Source organism: Anthonomus grandis, chromosome 4 (genome assembly GCF_022605725.1).
Source record: "Anthonomus grandis grandis chromosome 4, icAntGran1.3, whole genome shotgun sequence".
Lineage (NCBI taxonomy): Eukaryota > Metazoa > Arthropoda > Insecta > Coleoptera > Curculionidae > Anthonomus > Anthonomus grandis.
In genome coordinates, this window is record NC_065549.1 from 25,795,383 (window position 1) to 25,817,558 (window position 22,176).

At 32.3% G+C, this 22,176-nt stretch overlaps 1 protein-coding gene across 6 annotated transcripts in view; it reads left to right on the top strand.

Moving 5' to 3' along the window:
• The window catches only part of LOC126735711 (dihydroxyacetone phosphate acyltransferase), a 138,478-nt gene that overhangs the window by 17,842 nt on the left and 98,460 nt on the right, over nucleotides 1-22,176 (top strand). The window contains exon 1 of one of the 6 annotated variants that reach the window (XM_050439788.1): nucleotides 12,427-12,589. The exons of the other annotated variants lie outside the window; for them this stretch is intronic. The gene's annotated coding sequence lies outside the window, so the exon portion shown is untranslated. Of the gene's footprint in view, nucleotides 1-12,426; nucleotides 12,590-22,176 lie in introns of those variants that run through there. 6 annotated transcript variants of the gene reach the window in all.

The window sequence follows — 22,176 nt, forward strand, 5'->3', positions numbered from 1 at the left end:
CATAATACACATCACTGGTCTAATGAAAATCCTTATGCTGTTGTGGAAAGTCGACACTAAATTCGATTCTCAGTTAACGTTTGGGTGGGTATTCTTGGCGATAGACTTATTGAACATTTTTCTACCCCTGAGGTTAATTTTACACAGCTCATTTTCCGCTAGCGGAACAATGATTTTTTTGAGAGGCGTTGGATAGGACGTGGTCTACAAGCCAGCAAGATGACTAGACCTTAATTCACTAGATTTCCACTTCTGGGGTTACATGAAAACTTTGGTTTACTCAGTGCCTATTAATACTGAAGACAAACTACGGCAACGCATTATTGACTGTTCCATTCAAATTCGTACAACGCCAGGGATATTCCACAGGGTACGCTAATCCTGGTGAAGATCAGCTGTCTGCATTGAAATGAATCATTTTAAACATTTACTATGAATGGATTAAGGGAAGAATATTAATTAAATTAATATTCCTTATTTTAATAAGGAATTTTGGTATTTAATTTATTTCGTTTTTTAAAGCAATAAGATTTAAATTTTAAAAATCATGAAACTTTGATTTTTCAAGTTAATATTTAATAACTATTTGGTTACTTTTGAAACACAATAACTTTCATAAGTTTATGTTGATTAATCAGTTGGCAACTCATCAGAGCAAACTCTTTGCGTTCAGTTTTCTAAAAAAACATCGCTCTATGCGATGTGCAACAAGAGTACCTTTTTCCTAGGTACGGGAGGGAAGGAGGAAAGAGTAAGTAGTTTTCAAAAAATGAACTTACGTTGCAAAAAAATAACCTCAAAAAAGTTATTCACGAAACAATCCCCTATCTTTGCAAAAACTATCCAGTAGGAAGAAAAGTAGGAAATTTCCAAACAATTTTTCAGTATCACCCCTTGATTTAGGGTCAGAATTTATTGGAGAGCAATTTCTTTCTTTTATCTTGTTTCTTTAAAAATTTCTTTTTAAATTCACCTTTCCGGTGCCCCTAACTCCCACAATTATATATGCATTTTCCGCCCTATACTTATACCGCCCTTTTCTTACTATTTTTAGGAGTACTATCACCCGCCGAATTTTTTTACTCTATTTCAATGACACCCCGTAGGATAGGTGGGGGCAAAGCCCCGCAATTTGTAGTTTTTATAATATGCCAGGAAGTAGAAGCAGCACTTTCACGTAAATGTATGCAAACATACTAGGCTTGCTTATGTTCTAAAACCTAGTTATAAGATATGTGACATCCCATTAATATTTACTAAGCAATGAATAATTTTAGAAAAAAAAAATGCGGAGGTTTGTCCCTTTAAATGGAGCAAATCCCAGCCGCATTGTAGATTTTATTTAAATGATAAAGGAAGTGAAGAATTTTTTTGTGATGTCAAAAGTTTCAAAAATTTCTAATATTCCAAACCTCTTAATAATAAAATTCAGAGATTGGAGGGACACAAAGTCAATGGTCTCAAATTATATTTATTTAAAAAAAACTATTACACGTGTTTCGCCCTAAGGCATCAGATGAGTTTTGAAACCGGATTTAATGTGAACGTCAGCAATATTTTTTTATTTATTGTTTTAACTTAAATGTTTGTAATGTTAAACGAATAGCTTTACCGATCTGATGATGCCTTAGGGCAAAACACGTGTAATAGGTTTTTAAAAAAAATAAACATAATCTGAGACCATTGACTTTGTATCCCTCTATCTCTGATAATCCGAGCTACTCGTATCATGAACAGAATGCTCAGCGTCGGATTCTGAAGAAGATTGTTCGTCGCTTTTTTTCTTTGTTTTCGTTGGATTGGTATCAGGGAAAGATTAATTGGTCACATTTTCTTTAACGCGTTTTTTCTTTCTTCGAACCTTTTTTCTTTTTCAGCTATTTCCTTTTCAGCTGCTTCTTTTTGCTTACGCGCCTTATAGGATGTTGATGTTAGCAACTCAGATTTTAATCCTTTTCTCTATTATCAAATTTTATTTCTTTTTTATGGTAGCCTCTAAGCTAGCAAAATATTATGAAAGTTGATTCTTAGTAAAACATATTGTCCTTGCAACACTTGTCTCTCGAGTCTATTTCTTGTCATAAAGTTACTTGTAAAATCCTTTCCTGCGAGTTCTGACTCGGAGAAAAATTTGTGACAAACATTGTTTAACATAAGGTCAAAAAATCGCTTGTCAAGATCTATACAGTGGCGTAAGATTTGTTTCGAGATAACCTCTAAAGACTAGCACTAAAAGTATTAAACAATGGTATTGTTTCAAAATCTTTGACAAGCTTTCATACTGCGAACACTCAAGTTAGCAATTTCAAACTTGGCAGTTGTAACTAGAATAAAAAGACCTTTAAAATAATCACTTGGCCTCCAGTCCTATTTAAGATTTTGAGGGTGGTTGCAACCCCCGCCAAGGGGTTGATGTTAAGGGATTGACAGTATTAAAAAAAATTGTCCCCCTAAAATCAAAAATCGACGGATCCGAGCATTTTTAAAAAAATACCCCAAATCTTGCTGGTTTTTGATGGGCCACCCTGTATATAGAGTATTTCCAAAATTTGTGTCGAGTAATAAAACCCATTTTATTCCCTTCAATGGAATCACTGGCAGTTTAGGGGCATACATAAGCAAGGATAAACTATATGACCTTATGGACCTGAAAAAAGTAGTTAACAAGTTAAGAGAATTTGTTGATTTTTAAATCTGCTACAAAAATCCCCATCCCTACAAGAAAGAAAAACATATCTCGTTTTCAATGCACTAAAAAGAGACGAAGGTAATAATACCCATTAACCTCTCTATATTTCTATTCGAAAGGCTGCCAACGGCAACCAGAACTCTACCCGATCTGAACCAGTTGACATTGAGAGTAGGGTTTAGAAATTTTTTTTATAATAGAAAGACATTTTCTTTTTATCGAGTTAGAGAGTTCGCTCGCAGAGTTAAAACCCCTTTTTAGATAATTTAGAAGATGTGATAATTTTTGCTAACCTCAATCCTTACATAGCACCATAGTTTCAGCTATCCAATTAGAACAAATAATATTAAATTTAACTACTCTTTATATATATCGATTCAAATTATTATTATCATTTAACAGGACTTCAAGTAAGTTTTTCAAATAATAAGATAATTTCTGCCATTCACTTCCCTATATTTATAAAGGAAATTCTCGAGCTTTCCACTTGTTTGCTATTCCTACAAACCAAACCATTATAATTCCCAAACTTCCTTACCTCATATTTGGCACTTATTTGCATCAATATCAAGAAGAGGCTAGTTCTTAATTAAAGACTAGTACGTTTGTCAAAATGCCCTAGGAGCCATCAGTCATCAGCGTAATAGAAAACATAACTTGGTATGGCGTTTTAGAAAACTTTTAGTAGTAAAAACGTGTTAAGTAAAAACAAAGATAATTTAATTTAATTTAACAAATGAATTTATAGACTAAAAAAACAAATAAATATACGCCTGAATACGTCTTCAGTGAACTTATTTTCCATCATGTTATTCTCTACTCTGGATATAGTGTCGGTATTCGTATTCTGGGTTCCTGTTTTATATTTAACTTCATAATCGAATTCATTCAATTTTAATGTCCATCATACCAATCTGGCGTTTGGCCTGTAACGATTATGAATTTTCTGCGAAATAAGTAAGGTCTGAAATGTTTCGTAGCCCATACTATGGCTAAAAGCTCGGTTTAAAGTACTTGATGCGTATACAATTTGAAGATCTTGTCCTTCTTTTCCTTGACTTAATAATACTATATACTGCTTCTATTGCTATATTTGAAGCATGTGTGATTAAAACGAAGGGTTTTGTAAACTCTGGATATTGCAGTATAGGATTGTTGCATAACATACATGTTTCAAACGCTTGTATGTATTAAGGGGTGTGTTTAATTACTGCTTCTTTCTTTAAGCATTTCGTGAATGGTTTTGCTAATTTCGCAAATCAATTTATAAAGCTCCTATAATAACCTAAGAGTCCTAGGAATGGTTTTATTTCCTTTTGTGTTCTTGGGATCTGCAATTTCTGGATCGCCTCTATTTTTCTAGGATTGCGCTTTACTCTGTCTTTCGTTATCACGTGTCCCAGGAATTCAACTTCTGTTCTTAAGAATTCAGATTTGTCAAGTTGAATTTTTAATTTTGTTGACCTTAATCTTTGGAAAACATGTTGTAGGTTTTTTTTCATGTGTTCTTCTAGGCTTGCTGCAAAAACAATAATGTAGGCTGTTTTTCAGAATAAAAAAAAAATTTTTCCTTGAAACATTAACCTCTTAATACGTTGTCCATGATTCTTTGAAAGGTGGCTGGTGGATTTTCTTAATCCGAATGGCATCTTTACGTATTCATAATGGCCATTTTCCACTTTGAACGCTGTTTTCTCTATAGCATTTGGTGACATTTCTATTTGGTGGAATCCTGATGATAAATTATTAGTGGAAAAGTAAATACACCTTCCTAATTTATTTAATATTTCGTTAATGTTTGGCAGAGGGTATCAATGACAATAGTTATTGACAATTCGCCATTTTTGTTTTTCACTTAGGTCAGATTATTTACTTACTATCCTTATTGGACTACTCCAAGGACTTTGAGTGGGTCTTATAATTCCATCTTTCATCATCTTGTTGATTTGTTTTTGAAGTTCTTCCTTGCATATAAAGGGGATATATAGTATATGACGATGATTGTCTCAGGATTTCATCGTGTGTTTTGATTTCGTTTTTATGTTATTAAATAATGTTACTTTTTCATTTTCTCTATGGAAAATGTGTGAAAATTCCCTGATTAATTTAAAAACGTTTGACTTTTCCTCTTTATTAAGTTGGTCATGTCTTATGAATTGGGTAATGTCGGTATTCTTATTAAATGCAGTGTTATTATTGTGGTATAATTCTGGGTTTAAATTAATTAAATTGTCTATGTGAAAAAATTTGAAATAATCTGTATGATATTCTGAGAAAATTTTACAGTCAGTTAGACTCATTAAATCGACAGTAATATTCTCATATGCGTCATAAATATAAACACGTGCAAAACCATTTTCTAGTGTGCAAAGCGTTCCGGGTATATATAGTGAGTCATTTATTATTCCTTCGGGTATAATAATTATATCCTGTATCATTACGGGTACTTTTGTGCTTAGAATTTTGTGGACGTTGACCGTGATTTTGAATATTATATCAGGTTCGCGATATTTCAGTGACAAGTTTGTAGTACTGTCTGACTTTATCAGCTTTTTATGATACAGGTCAATCTTAAACATGAATTTAGTGAATTCTCGAAGGCCTAAAATACTATCATAATAGATATGAAAATCATAAAATATGAAATCTATTGAATCATTTGCCTGAAATTCTGGAAAAGCTGGACTGTTGCCTTTGTAGAAAACTTCATTTTCTCCAATTCTGGCTTTCAGTGTTGATGAAAATTGATAAATTTTATCGGAAACGTATTTTTCAGTGATAGAGGGTCGTTATATTGATGGACGGACATGTAAGATTCGACAATAAAATACTTTAATTTAAAAACAATTAAATGTATTTACAATTAAATACTCGCCGCGCCACTTGGCACTGGAGGAAACTCTGACTTCTGACACGCATTGAAATTAATTCATTCTCGAATTAACTACTTTCTGAAACAATAAAAAAAACAGCAGTAGAAACTTTTTTTTCTGATCAATGCTTTAGTAAAGTTACCTTCGGCTTTGCGTAAGCCGAAGGTAAGTGATGCAAAACATAACCATTTAAAAATATGGGCTATTCATTATCGGTAGTTTTACAGCTAAATCGACATCATGTCAATCAGTCGAATATCATGTCAAATATAAACGTATTATATCCTCATAGAAATGAATGAACATTATCGCAGACTTACTCAAAACTATTATGTCCTCGTAGAGTTCGAAATAAATTATTGTAAACTTCAAAAATAATATGTTTGAACAATAATATTCACCTAAAAACAAACAATAGTTTGTTTTAAATCTGATTCGGAGAACTCTCCAGGCCATGCACGAAGCATATCTTTGGCACTAGCACAGCGATTGGTTATTTTTAATTCGAACCTGTGGTGATCTAAAATTTTGATTATTTCAAAAGAGCACTCGTATTTTGGATCTAGCTTAGCCAGATGGCTGTTGCTCGAAGGATGGAATACCAGGTCCTCGACATTTTTTTGGACCTACGTGTCTTATCAAACAGAGTCTTCGCATCGTCAGCTTGTTTCCTAATTCGCTCGTATGCCAGATCTCTATCTTTTTCCAAATCTTGGGAGATATTGTCACAATTCGGTATAGATTCGGTCAATTTTCTAATGTCCGCTATATTACCCGCTACGCCAGTTAATAAATAAATTTTACACCAGTTTACTTATTACCTGTATTTATTTGAATTATTAAAAGAAAAGAAATTCTTTGCAGGCGCGTTAAGCGTTGTTTCAATTTTTAGCAGGGATTGCGGCCTATCTCCTTCGTCGCTGATTTCGGTGCGCAGCAAATCTAATACTGTTTTAACATATCTTTTTACCTGGCTGGCCATTACCACTAGGAACGCCCTTAGCTATTAAATGGTGTTGATTATCGATTTTCAGTAAAAATGGTGCCTCTGTCACAAACAGAAGATTTTATAATGACCCTAAAAGGGAGGGTTTTTAATGGCACCAAGAACAAAAATTTAGTAAAGGCATCAACTATTAATAACTGATTAAAACCTGGTGATTAAAACCGTCGACGGACACTGAAAACGACCCCACGCAGTCGGCATGAACTTCTTGAAAAGTAATTGGTTTCTTGTTGATGGGATTATAAATGACCCTGTTTAAAATACATTTTAAACAGTGTTTACAATATTTTTTTACAAACTTAGCCATTTTTGAAAACCAAAAATAGTTATTTGTTTCTACTGAAGAACTCGGTGTGCTGTAAATATTTGCCTTTTCGGTAATCAATTTCAAAATCAAACGACTGTAAATAAAGCCACCATCTGGCCACTATAGGAATTAGCTCCTTTAATTTAAGACAATTTTAATGAGTTACAATCAGTTATCATTTTAAAACTCGAAAATATTTAATGGCTTAGAAAACAGCTAGGGTTTCCAATTTGTACGAATGATGTTGACGTTTTGAAAAACATGCTACGACTCGTAAGTGTGTCATGACTCCATGACGCTGAAAAACTATAGCGCCAAAACCTAACGCGCAGGCTTCCATATGTAAATCAGTGGCAAGAGTGTGGTCAAGAAATGTAAGCTTTGACTTAAAAAGGCACACACCTATTCTTTGGCAATTTTTTGATCGTCATCTCAATTAAACTTTTAATTATTTTTAGTGAGCTTTGTTATACAGGCAGTTCTAGCTGGTTATAAATTTTCGGAAATAATTTACAACGCACATAAATTGCTAAACCTATTTGACATTTTGTGGGTCAGATGCTTTAGGTAAAGCCTCAACTTTGTTTTTATACGGTTGAGCACTCTAGTACCCTTTCTAATTTTTTAAGGCCTTGGATATTGATTTTGATGGTATTAAAATATCGTCAAGGTAATTTAGCGAATCGTGATCCTTTAAATCACCTAATGCTTTACATATAGCTCGCTGGAAAACAGCGGCGTAATTTTTATCATATTTACAAACTAGATTTCTTAAGATTTTTAGGTTATCGTCAACTAAAGAAGTATTTACAGATTTATGAGAGATCTCTAGGTGGTTAATTGACGGCTCTGTTAGACTTTCATTTTCATTTAAAATGTTTTGACTTCCAGTGTGGTTGCAACGAATTTCCACGCCTCTGTGACTAAAAAGATCGCGCCCAATTAAAGCGTCGGGAGTCATAACATCATTATTTACTATACAACAACAAATGTCAAATGCCGTGCCGTTACTATTATTTCTTAGATTTGCCCTACTGTTTACCAAAACATTATTATTTCCAATTCCCTTTAGGGTAATAAATGCAGTCTTGAAATGGCACTCTAGGTTTTAGCAACTTTTTTAGATAATATACTGCACTCCGCTTCAGTGTCTATCGAACAGTTTACTTTAGCACGCTATATCATAAAAATTTCATAAAAATTACGATCTAACTGTACTGAAAAATAATTAATTTTAGACGGTTCGTCGCGTCGTTTTGAAAAAAACTCCGTAGCATTATGGCCATGTTCTTTACAATAAGCACAAACAATATGATACTATGACAGTCCTGAAACCCCCTTCTGATCCCAAATGAAAAGTATTAAACTTGAGTTTTTTAGGACAAAGGCAAACATGGCCGCTTTCATTACTTGAATACCATAAGCCCTTATATCTTCTTTGCTTCTTTAGAAAAAAAAATCTTTTATAACTGGTATTTTCTGATTTTTTGGAGCTCAACATATTATAATTACTTAAGAGAGATAGTAGTATTAGTAGTTGATTGATCGATTCTACATTACTGTTAAAAGCAGCCGTTTTAACGTGGTAACGTCGATTGGTACCTCATCAAAAGCTCATGCCTAGACCAGTTAAAAGTCTCTGCCAGCTTCTCCATTTCATCACACCACTTAGAAGCACCGATCAAAAGTCCACACAAACACACACAAAACACACGTATATATATGTATATATATATATATATATATATATATGTAATGTAATAGTAATATATATGTAATTATAGTGTATATGTAATGAACCCCCTGTATATATATATATATATATATACAGGGTGTTCATTCAACATGAAAATATCAGTTTTTATTTTAAAAAGTGTTCAAAATGTTGCCCGTTTTTGGCCAAACAATAATATAGGCGATGATGGCAAATTCCTGACGGACATTTTCAAAAACATGTTGGGGGATATCATGGCAGCTGTCGATAATGTTGACGAAGTTCATCCAAACTTTCAGGTTGGGGAGTAAACACAATAGATTTCAAATGACTCCATAGAAAAAAGTCTAACGGCGTTATATCAGGAGATCTAGCAGGCCATTCTATAGGCCTCCTTCGCCCTATCCATTTATCTGGAAACTCGTCGTCTAGCCATTGCCGAACGGGAAGAACATATTGAGGAGGAGCGCCGTCTTGCTTGAAATATATTTCAGCTTCATTAAGCATAGGGTTTCCATCATCATTGATTTGGTTTTCAATGGATTCAGTGATATATGCGGATTGATGGTATTTTCCAACATATCCAAATAAATGTCTCCATTTAAATTTCCGTTAATAAATAATGACCCAATCACTTTATTTCCTAAAATGCCTGCCCATACATTAATTTTTATGAGGGTACTGGGTATGCCCTTCTACAAATGCATGAGGATTTTCATTGCTCCAATATCTACAGTTATGCTTATTAACAAATCCATTTAGATAAAATGTGGATTCATCGCAGAAGCAGATATTCTTTACATGAATAGTATTATCATTAATCGCTTCAGTCATTTTTTCACAAAACTCAACTCGCCTATCGAAATCGTCTTCGGTTAACTCTTGCAATATTTTCATTTTGAATGGATGAAATTTATGAAGTTTGGTAACTGTGTGAATAGAGCCTAATGAAATACCAGTGGCAGCAACAATTTGCACTTAAGGTGGTGGATAATTGCCCTGAGTTTTAAGGAATAGTAATTTAACCTTGTCTGAATCCTGTCCAGATCCTCAATATATGAATGGTATTCAGATTACCAAAAAATAGAAAGGTAAACAAAAATACAAAAAAAAAGAAGGGTGTCTATGTTCTGAAATTCATGGCTTATCCTAGATATAAAGCCATAGGTCTTGGTTGATTCGGATATTATGGTTTTAAACTATAAGGTGAATGAAATTTTACTATCAAGAACTACTCCCATGTCTCATGAGTCAGGTCTAGATCATACCACATTGTTTATGGAGTAATTCTATATGGTCGGATTTTTTAAAGGTATATGACATTAATGGAAACTTATTGATATTTATTGTTATTTGTATTACATTAGGTGATTAGGGTCTCTAAATCTTTTTGCAGTATTAAGCAGTCGGTAATTGAGTTCACTTGAAGGAGGAGTTTCAAAGTATCAAAAAGACATCATTTATGAATATTTGTAGAAGTAGAAGTCCATTTTTGAAGTGGAGTGGCTATAATATAGCGGGTTGGGAAGGGCCGGAAGACTTCTCCACAAATGAAAATACCAATCTTTTATGCATGCGTGCATCGAAATGCCAGTTATGCATTTCGATGAGTTCACTCATCATCATCAGACTTTAACACTATATAGCTGTGGTATTTTTTTAAATTAAAATAAATCCTCCCAATCTGCTATATTTATGAATATGTCAAACAGGAGTGGGCCAACCACAAAGCCTTGGGGTACCCCGGAAGTTGAGATGCATACTTTTGATTTATTTAATACCATAAATAGAAACAAACTGGGATCGTTCTGAAAGCCAATAATCCAAAATCAACAGAAGATTGTGGGAGGAACCAAATAGTTTCAGTTTATTTAACAGAAAATCCGGTGATCCAATTGGTCGAATGCTACAGAGAGATCTGTATAGACAATATCAAGTTGTGATGAAATGTCCAAAGTTGCAGCAATAGTTTGTGACGTAATCACTAAGTTTGTTGTCGTGGAGTGACCTGTAAGAAATCCATGTTGACAAAACGAAAGTCTATTTTTTTACCTGATTAGAAATTCTCGTATGTATAGTTATTTACAAGCACTTTAGAATACTGTTGATTATTGTTATAGGTGTAATTTGAAATGTCTTTTTTGTAGATAGGGCTTACTTTTCAACATTTCAAATAGAGTAAGTGCAAAGACAAAGAATAAAGAGCTAGAATCTTTTGTTAAAAAGAAAGGTATTATATCTGGATCACTTCCGACAACAATCCGACTAAACCTTGAACGCTTAAGTTAATGTATGACCAGAAATGAGTTGGGTCATCTTTGATTCGCTCTTCAGTTTCATTACGTAATTCTCATGTGCAGTAACAATATTACACTTAATCTTGGTTCGTAGTGTGGAAAATTCTTGATAGGTTACATTATCTTTGGTTTTTTTGGAATTCGTGTGTAGTCTGTTATTCAGTTAAAATTTCCTTTTAATTTCAACAGGATACTAAGTAGATACTTGGTTTTTGAATTTGGGAGCTTGTTTTGAAACAAAGGTGTAACGAGATTTGTAAAAAATTGCTATTTATAAGTGATATTTGATAAGGAGGTGACCAGTCTTTGTGGAGCAGCTCGTGGAATAGCCCTTAGATGTTTTCTCTTTTAAAGATTAACAGTCCGTGGCGATGGTGTACTTATACGATAATAAGTTTATTGATATTGTTTGTTGTAAAATTACTTTTAAGTTTCAGTTGTTGTACAGGGTGATTGACGACCGATGGTACGTTAGCCGTATATAGAAAACGGAACATAGCATTTTTATGAAAACTTGGTATAGTTTAAGTGAAGTTACTTGGACAAGTATAAAAACTAAAAACGTTTAGCACGCGGCGTTTTCTTTATATTGGGGTGCATATAATGTTTGTTTCTCTGGCTTAATATATCCCGGATGACACAGAAAAAAAGGAGCACTTAAAAACTTTTTTACTTTTAAGATAAGTAAATGAAATTTGGTATATCAATAGAATTCTCTCTTCTATTGTTTCCCACCACTTCCGTTTTAACAGGACTTAACATTAGATATATAGACAAGGATATTAACTTTCTTATTTTAAATGGGACACTTGGTTCATTAGTACGTATTTCGATAGAAAATAATATTTTAAAAACAATGATACTATATTTTGTTTTATTTAATATATTATTATTAATTATTTTGTTTTATACTCATAGAGAAAAAAACATTTTTTTAAATTTTAAAATAGGGTGCTATAAATGTGTTTAAAGTTTTACATTTTAATCAGGTAATCACGGAAAAATAGTTTTCATTGCATTTTATGACTTAAATCGTTTACACGCCTATTTAAAATGTCCAAACCATAAATTTTGGCATTTACTTAATTTTTTTAAATATCACATTATTGGGAACAGCCACTTTTGAAATGCGGTTTCTGTTTTCCAACAATTTGATATGATTATTTTTTAAATCGGTTGATAAATAAACCCGTAAGAAGAAAAAAACTAAGTCACATAAATAAATGCATTTAATTAATAAAAATAGCATAAAAGGCTTTGATTTCTTAAATAGGCGGCGTTTTGACGCGAGTTATGTGACCCAGTTCAAGTACAACCCGGACATCGACCTCAAGGTTCTGATGAGTGCTTATTTTATATTATTGTTATGCTTAGTTTATATTATTTTGTTATACTAATTAGCTTACGATTAAATGATATTAGAAATAGAAAAACACTCCATAATTAATTCTCGTCTTGACTTAGTTATTTTTTGGTTGTCATATTTAATAAAATTAGTTTTTTTTTAAAAGTGTATTTTCAATATAAAACACATAACTGGCGCAGTCGGTCGTAACTCAGAAGATCTTTTGGACACCTGTGTGTTTGGAAACCGTGTGCGAGATTCCCAAAACCACAAAATCCAAAAATCGTTAGTTTTTACTTATATTTACTGAGTAAAGAACCTAGAAGAAGTTACCGTTGCGACTTGAAGCAGCATAATCGTAAGTGATCCTTCTATCCTTCCTTATTTTAATAATTATTATGAAAATTTTTATATTTTTATATTATTTTACTTATATTTACTGAGTAAAGAACCTAGAAGAAGTTACCGTTGCGACTTGAAGCAGCATAATCGTAAGTGATCCTTCTATCCTTCCTTATTTTAATAATTATTATGAAAATTTTTATATTTCTTAATTGTGCGAAATAAGTATTTTCGTTTACTTTAGGAATCTCATTTTCTATTTTTACCATTTACCTACTTACATTTTCGTAAAATTGTGTAGCACCCCTTTTTAGTTTTAGTTTTACTATTTAAGCATTTTATTCTAATATTTCCGAATTATTTCACAATTAATATTAATTGTTATTTTGATGTCACAGTCTGATATCGATAATTTAGCTCATACTATTGCAAATATCTCATTATCTCGAAGGCCTGAATTAGATAATATGGCAATTATCACAGCAGCTAAAGAAATTGCACGTACAATTAAATGTTTTTCAGGAAAAAGTGAACATTTAGAGTTTTTTATTGCTAGGGTAGATAAGTTCTATAATAGATATTTCAACAATACGGCTGACGAATCCCTAAAAGAATTTGTCTTTGCGTCCATATGTTTAACAATTATTGACGAAGCGGGCGACTTTTTGCTTTGTAGACCGGATATAACAACCTGGCCTCAAATTAAAATTGCCCTAAGACAAAAATTTGTAGATCGACTAAACAGACAAGTACTTGCACAACAAGTCAATTTTCTAGTACGCAACAGAAACGAAAATACTAGATTTTATAGAAAGACTTAAAATTTTAAAAACCCGTGTTTGCCTTAAGATAACAAGTGACCAAACAATTGGTCAAGCAACTAAGAATGCTCTTATCGTACAAACAGAAATCACATCCGTAGGTGTTTTAATGTTTAACTCGCCGATGGACCTAAGAACTATTTTAATGTTTAGAAATCCACAAAACCTCGAAGATGCAAATTCAATCGTTTCAAACCACTCTATACTTGAACAACAAATCAAAGCTCGTTAATTCATGTCCACCCAGACCAAACCCATTTTTCAACCGCCGAACCCACAAAAATCAATGCCCCAACAAAGGCAACCAACTCTAACATCTAATAATTTTCCCCCACAATTACAAACAGATTACCAATACAATTTTAAGTACCACCAACCCATGACATACCCGAATAACCTTGCTGTAACTCCGCAAAAATACAATCAACCAACCCCAATTCAACCTCAAAGAAACGATAATGCAAATAGACCTTTTCCTAGCCGCCCAGTAAATATTCAAAGTCGACCAGCTCAGCATCAATTCCCCACAAATTTACAGGTTTTCGGAAAACAAAAAAATGTGTTTTCAAAAGAAAATTCGAATAAGCCAACTGGACCTCCAATACCCATGTCTACTACGAGCCGAATGCCCTCGCTCCAATCAAGAAATTATAGATCTCAACAATTCAAACAGTTTCAAAACAGAGCACCTTCTCCAATGGACCTATCCAATATAAATATTGAAACCTCCGAATATTACCAAAACTATTATTTCCACACCCAGGAAGATGATCTATATCATCAGGAAAGTACAGAGTACATTAAAAGATATCCAATTGAATTCTATCAAGATGAACAATCACACGATCCCATCAATCAGGAGGAAAATTTTCAAGAAAACAGCATACTAAACAATCCACCCTAAATCTTAATACCTTTCAAATTAACTCTTTACCATAGATTTAAATCAAAAATCCACCAGCGAAATTATTAGTTGACACAGGCAGTCACACATCCTTGATAAGGCCTATTCTTGCCAAATATACTTTCCCGATCATATCTACACCTCAAAACATACCCTTACCACATGCACTGGAGACGCAAAAACCCAATTTAAAGCCAATATACCAGCAATAAACAGAATTTAACCTTGATACTAAACTTGACTTGATTTTATATAATTTCCACGACTACTTCGATGGTATTATAGGTATTAGAGACCTTCGTAAATTAAACCTTAATATAGAAAATGTAAATAAAAGAATATTTAATGACGACACAGAAATACAAATTGCTTATCGTGACGACTTTAACATTCAAAAACTATAAATTCCACCCTTGTCTATTATTATAAAAAACATTCAAACTAATAGCCCTGACAACACCGAAATATTGATACCCTATCAATGCAAGGATGGTTTAGAAATACCTTTATCCCTTTTGGTAGTAAAAAACGGCACTGTCCTTATAGAATTGCGCAACCTTACAAACGAAAGTAAAATGCCCCAATTTAGACCAAGTGACATTGAAAAAATAGCTCAACCAATTCAAAGTCAAGAGTTTCGAAATTTTTAATATAGAACAAATTGAATCTCAGTATCAAACTCCTCAAAAACACAGGAGAAAAATGCGATTTTTCACTTATTCGATCTCAACATCTAAATCAAGAGGAAAAACCGAATTAAAAAAGTTAATTCTAGAATTTTCAGATATTCTTCACAAGCCCAATAAAAAATTATCTTTTAGCCACGACGTTAAACTTGAAATAAAAACAACAGACGAGATCCCAGTTCATACAAAGTCCTGTCGTTATCCTTACATCCACAAAACAGAAATCCAAAAACAAATTTCCCAAATGTTAAATGACAATATCATTCGACCATCTTCCAGCCCTTGGTCCTCCCCAGTTTGGATTGTTCCAAAAAAAGCTGACGCTTCAGGAACCCAAAAACGAATCGTCATAGATTATAGAAAAATAAATGAGAAAACTATAGACGATCGATACCCAATTCCCAATATTTCAGACATTCTTGACAAACTTGGTAGAAGCCAATACTTTACTACTCTAGATTTGGCTTCAGGATTTCACCAAATCGAGATGGACAAAAAATCTATTACCAAAACAGCTTTTAGTGTCGAAAAGGTTCATTCGGTCTCAATAACGCACCTGCCACTTTTCAGAGAATCATGGATAACGTTCTAAAAGACCTTCAAGGAAAAATTTGTCTTGTTTACATGGATGATATAATTATCTATTCCACATCCCTTCAGGAACACCTCTCCAATCTAAAAACTGTATTTAAAAGACTTAGAAATCATAATCTAAAAATTCAAATCGATAAATGTGAATTCCTCTAAAAATCTGTCAAATTTCTTGGTCATTTAATAATACCCGAAGGCATCAAACCCAACCCTTAAAAGCTAGAAACAATCCAAAAAATCCCTATACCAAAAACAACTAAAGAAATTAAATCTTTCTTAGGCCTAGTTGGGTACTACATAAAGTTTATTCAAAATTTTGCCCACCTAACCAAACCCATGAGAAATTGCCTAAAGAAAAATCAGAAAATAATTCACACTCCAGAATTCATAAAAAGCTTTGAAACTTGCAAGTCCATACTAATGAATGACCCTATCCTCCAACACCCGGATTTTTCATAACCTTTCAACCTAACAACCGACGCCTCTAACTTTGCAATAGGCGCTATATTATCCCAAGGCCCCATAGGCTCAGATTTACCTATAGCTTATGCATCTCGTACCTTAAATCCAGCTGAGATCAATTATAGTATCATTGAAAAGGAACTATTAGCTATCGTTTGGGCAACCAAATATTTTCAGCCCTATCTTTTCGACACAAAATTCAGAAACATTAGAGATCATAAACCCCTACAATGGCTTTTTTCTATTAAAGAGCCCAACTCAAAACTGGTCAGATGGCGTCTTAAATTACAAGAATACGACTACCAAATTATATACAAAAAGGGCAAGCAAAACACTAATGCAGACTCCCTCTCTCGTATTCAAATTAATCCGTTAGAAAATGACCCCATTTTAGATGATGACCAACTTTCGATAATCCCTAATATAGACCCAAACAAAATACCAAAATTACCCTACGATGATCTTGACGATATTCTCAACTCCCTCTCAGAAGAAAATCCACCTCTTTACAACCCAAAAATTAACATCATATCGGACATTGATATAAGACCTGCTAAGACTAATAACAATATTTCAAAATCCCAGATTGACTCACAAACGCAATATTCTAGTTCAGAAAACCCAATAATAGGAGCACCTTACGTACAAAAACCGTAAATGTATATAAAAACCAATTGATTTTCAGATATTCTAACAACAATGAAGTTAAAACCCAGAAACAACATATCTTTGACAAAAACCGCACCTTTATATTTTTAAATAATGACCCTATTGAAGAAACAATCTGTAAAATTATTAAAGAATACTTCACCCCAAAGCACACATATTGCCTTCATTTTAAAAATAAAAGTCTTGAACCACTCATCCTAAAAATCTTTCAAAAATATTTTGCCCCTAACTCCTTTACTTTGTACATTTCTAACACTCTACTTAAAGACATAATAGACCCCGAAATAAATAATTAATTTATTGCCAATAAATTAATTATTTATTTCAACCACTATGACCTACCCAGAAAAATTACGACAGACAATGCTTCGACATTTAAAAACGAGGTCATTCAAAACCTTTGCAGCCTACATCAAATTGAACTTCACTATTGTATCCCTCGAAACCCAAACTCAAACAGCCCCATAGTCAACGCCTACACTCCACATTGAGTGAAATAATCTTAACCCTCAAAGATAAAAGGCCCAAAGAAAATATCATCAATCTTATGAACTATGCTATTCTATCGTATAATAATTCGACCCATAGTTCATTAAAATAGACCCCTTTCCAAATTGCTCGCGGAAAACTAGACTATAAAAATCCCCTCGAACTTTCAGAAGAACAAAAATTGACGCAATACATTCAAGAACACTCGGAAAATATAAAAGCCATGAATAAAGAAATTTATAAATCACTTACTACACAACAGACTTCTAATTTAAATAAAGCTAATAAAGACAGACAAAAAGAAATTAGCGTAGATCCTGACCAACCCCTATTTACTAAAGCCTTTTCTTAAAAATCAAAAGTAAAAGAAACTAACAAATATAAAAAAGTTGAGCCTCCTATAACAACTAAAGAAAATGTCATTATTTCTCAAAATACAAAGAAAAACATTCACAAAAACGTAATAAAACCTCAGCGCAAAATCGTTTCAGATGAAGCACTACCTGGTCCTTCTCGTACTACGCATCGTTATAACCTTAAAAATCAAAAAAAAATCCATAATCCTCTCCTTCCAACATCTCTAGGCAAAACCTTTATTACGATTTCCCAGCATACTCCTCTCTATCATAATAATTTAACACAAATAAAAAACTGTTTATTTAATATAAAACACTTCCTAGATGCCTCAAATAAAGCAGACCATTTTGCAACCCTAACAAGACAAACATTTTCACAAACATATCAATTTTTAGAATCTATTCTATCAAATACCAAGTTATTTCACACACTACCCCTAAGACCGAAAAGAGGACTATTCAACGCTGTTGGTAAAATTAATAAATGGTTATTTGGCTCTCTCGACTCAGACGACGAAAAAAGATTCGACCAATACTTTGACACTCTTAATCAAAAACAAGAAAACTTAAAACAAGAAGTAAATAATAAAAATATCATCTTGACCAGCGTTATGGAAACCTATACGAAAAGCATTAAAGAACTCACAAATAATCAAAAAACGCTTTCAAATCAATTAAAAGTATTAGAAAGTTTAGAAGTAGACCTAACAAATATTTTATATGCATCCCTTATATTGGATAACATAATGTTTCAATTAAATACCATAAACCAAATTATAAATAACATAGAAAACGCAATATCCTTTGCTCATGCAAACACAATGCATAACTCAATAATAAACCCAAGCTGTGTCACCGAAATGATAAATAATATTACAAATTTATATTGCGAAAATCACCTTCCAAAATTCGATGAATCTATTAATTATTACAAATTCTTATCAGTTCAAGTAATCATAAAAAATAAAATAGTTTTATTTTCTATTCACACACCAAATACCTCTCCAAAAGAATTCACACTATACAAAATATATCCCATCCCTATCCTTAACCAAACAATCTCTCTATCCAACCCTTATATTATGCTTGCGAAAAACGACTACTGGACTTCAAAAGAAGAGTGCCCCCAAATAGAAGACATTTTTGTATGTAAATGATGCAAAATGCACTATCCAAAGACGATCCATGCCAATATCAACTATTATTTACAACCATAAACAAATGCCCGGTAATAAACGTCTACTACAAGAAAACAAGCATCCACCGTCTCAACGGAGAAGAAATCCCTGCGATACCATATGGAGAAACCATTATACCATTATAGCCAATGTCAACAAGGACGACACAAAATCAAAGAGGCCAGCATTATAACCACACCGGACTGCCCTATCGAGATAGAGAACAAAGTCTACGCGAAGGAGAAGAAAACAGAATTTCAGTATTTGATGCAGCTATCGAATTTCTCAGACATAGGCCAAAAATTCCTATATCAAACCTTCAACTAGAAGAGGTGAACTTGGAAGAATTGGCAGTAGCTCAAAAAACGTTGTCTTCAGTCAACCTTCATCTTATCAAAACCTCCACCACAAATTACCACTGGATAACCCCCACAGCGATGCTAGCCATTCTCATTCTATGTGCAATGGCTTATGGCTCATGAAAATATATGTAGAGGAAGAAGCAGCCTAAGAGAAAACACCCCGATGCCCGGATTCCTCTTCGCAAAACAAAGTTACCCATGTTTTCCGAACTTGAGAAGGGAGGAGTTATGTAACCCAGTTCCAGTACAAATCGGACATCGACCTCAAGGTTCTGATGAAAGTGCTTATTTTATATTATTGTTATGCTTAGTTTATATTATTTTGTTATACTAATTAGCTTACGATTAATCGATATTAGAAATAGAAAAACACTCCATAATTAGTTCTCGTCTTGAACGTAGTTATTTTTTGGTTGTCATATTTAATAAAATTATTTCTTTTTTTAAAGTGTGTTTTCAATATAAAACACATAACTCGCGTTCTTTAATTATTTTTCAATTGACACAATATATTACATCTTGTTAAGCGCAATTATTATTTGTTATTTAAATATATTTGCTAATATTTGAAATGTTTACCAATAAAGAAGAAAATGATATGCCGTACGCTATATTCCCATTTCATTAGACAAGAAGGTGGTTGTTTCGAACAATACATGTTTTATATTAAAATAATTTATAAACCTCATATTTTTGTTTGTTTACCGCTTGTGTGTACCTATGGTATTTTAGGTAAATGTTAAATAAAATATGTCGTATTAAGATACTAAATACTGGTATAGTAAATATGTTATTTTACAACCAAAAAATAATTATCCATAAACAAAAATATTCATCAAGTCACGCAAAAGTCATGGTTAGATTTAATCACAGATTAATTGTCAAAAAAAAAATATTAAATTGAGTAAAAATGCAAATAAATTCGAAAAAATAGTGGGTGGTTTGTTGTAACAGATAAAATATAAAATAATGTCGTGGCCGTGCTGCAATAGAATATTGTTATACTTGCCTCCGCTGATATTTGTTTCGATAAGCCAAAAAATTCCCGCTGAAGAATGAAATTTCATTGTATTGGAATTTTTTGGTCTTATCGAAATCAAATATAAGTGAATTTAACTACATACTCATAATTTTGCAGCCAAATTTTTTACATCCAAAAATGATTACCTATTCAGCATCACTATCCATCTCTTCAGAACTGGATTCGTCATTGGCATGAATTATAATTGGATTAATTCGCGGTATCTATTATACTTCAATTAAATTATTGTATTTAAGACTTATTGAATGTAAATATAAAGTAAATATTAACGAAAAGTTTCGGTAAAAACTTAAGTTCAAATATCTTTTAAATATGTGAATAAGTCTATTTTCATCTTCTTTTCAATATTTGAGCGTATGAGATAGTATTTTCTAAATTGATATTTAATATAAGTGACATAATACCCAAAATAAGTGACTCCATGTCAAAAAATCAATTTAACCTTGAATTTTTATCTTAAAAAACGGTACTATATTTTTTTTACTAAGCAAATATTAACAATATATCTTTTAACGTACATTGTATTTAAAAATTGTAATTCAGATATAAAATATATTCAGGTCAAAAATGACACGTGTTAAGAAATTGATACTCTCTTAAATCTTTAATAAGAGTTGCTTATTAAAATTTTTTGAAACTTTGCACAAAGGTTTGCCAGATTAATCTCTTCAAAAAGTTATCTTACATTTTTTCTGTAAAATGTACAGGGAAGCCAATATTTGACCCCCTTAAAATTTACATGGGATTTCCTATGTTCCGCTCGGCGACGCACCACCCGGTATATGTAGTATGTTGATTTTGTACGTACTCAATTTTGGAGCTTGACCACCAGGTAACTTCACTATAACCATAAACTTAAACCGTAAACTATAATCATGGTTACGGAAATGCTCGAAATCGATCTAAAATATTTTCACAACACTGCAGCGTTGCCGCTTATATAGAAAAATGGCAACACCTTTAATTTTTTAAATAGAACACCTTATATATTTTTAGATATTTTGATTCCTTGTTTCATTTTAAGTCTTTTTTAATCATACTTCTGTATATCTATCTTTAGCGGTTTTCGAGAAAAAAAAAAGTTTGCATGTTTTTTGTTAAAAACCAAGGGATAACTAATTGTTTATTGCTCAGCTATTTAAGTTCCTAAAATTATCTTGGTTAACTTCTCCTATAGACCGATTCAATCAGCATTATACAGGGTCGTCGAAAATGAAATTAAAAGCTTTCATTTACTAAAATGGTGAAAAAGTCTCTTTTTAATGGAACACCCTATAATTTATTTTATTTTCTAATGTACAGTTAAAATACCTTTAATTTAATATAACATATTCCTATTCTTAAGTAGCCGTGTTTTAGAAAAAAAGTACATATTTTCGTGAAATTTAATAATTAAAAAAAAAAATGAATTACTTTACTATGAAAATGTCATATTGGTATAATAAATAACAGTTTTTATTTTACTGTTTTTTTCAAAAAATATACAAGGTTTTGAAAAAAAAAATGGAGAAATCGATTTTTTGTTTAAATTTCACAAAATGCCTTTATTTCAAGAATTAGTTGAAATAAAATTTTGAAATTTTCTACACATATTCCTGGTATAAAGACTGGATAAATATTTCAGCGTCATTCAAAAGATCTCAAAAAAAAGGTTTTGAGAAAAATATTTTTAGAAAGGTCGATTTTTTTTCAAAAATTTAACAAAATACCCAGATCTCAAAAACCAGTAAAATTTTGAAAATTTGTACATGTATTCTTAAGATAATTTAAATAAGTGCGAGTTTTCAATGAAAAAAAAATCTTGGAGAGATCGATTTTATTCTCCCAAAATTTCATAAAATGCCCATAACCCAAAAACCAGTTGCAACAAAATTCTGAAAATGTTTACACATATTCCTAGAACAATTTGACTAGGTACCGGTTTCAGCGTTTTTTTAAAAATGTACATAGTTTTAAGAAGAAAACATTTTGGAGAGGTTAATGTTTTTTAAAAAATTTGACAAAATACCTATAACTCAAAAGCCAGTGGAAATAAAATTCCAA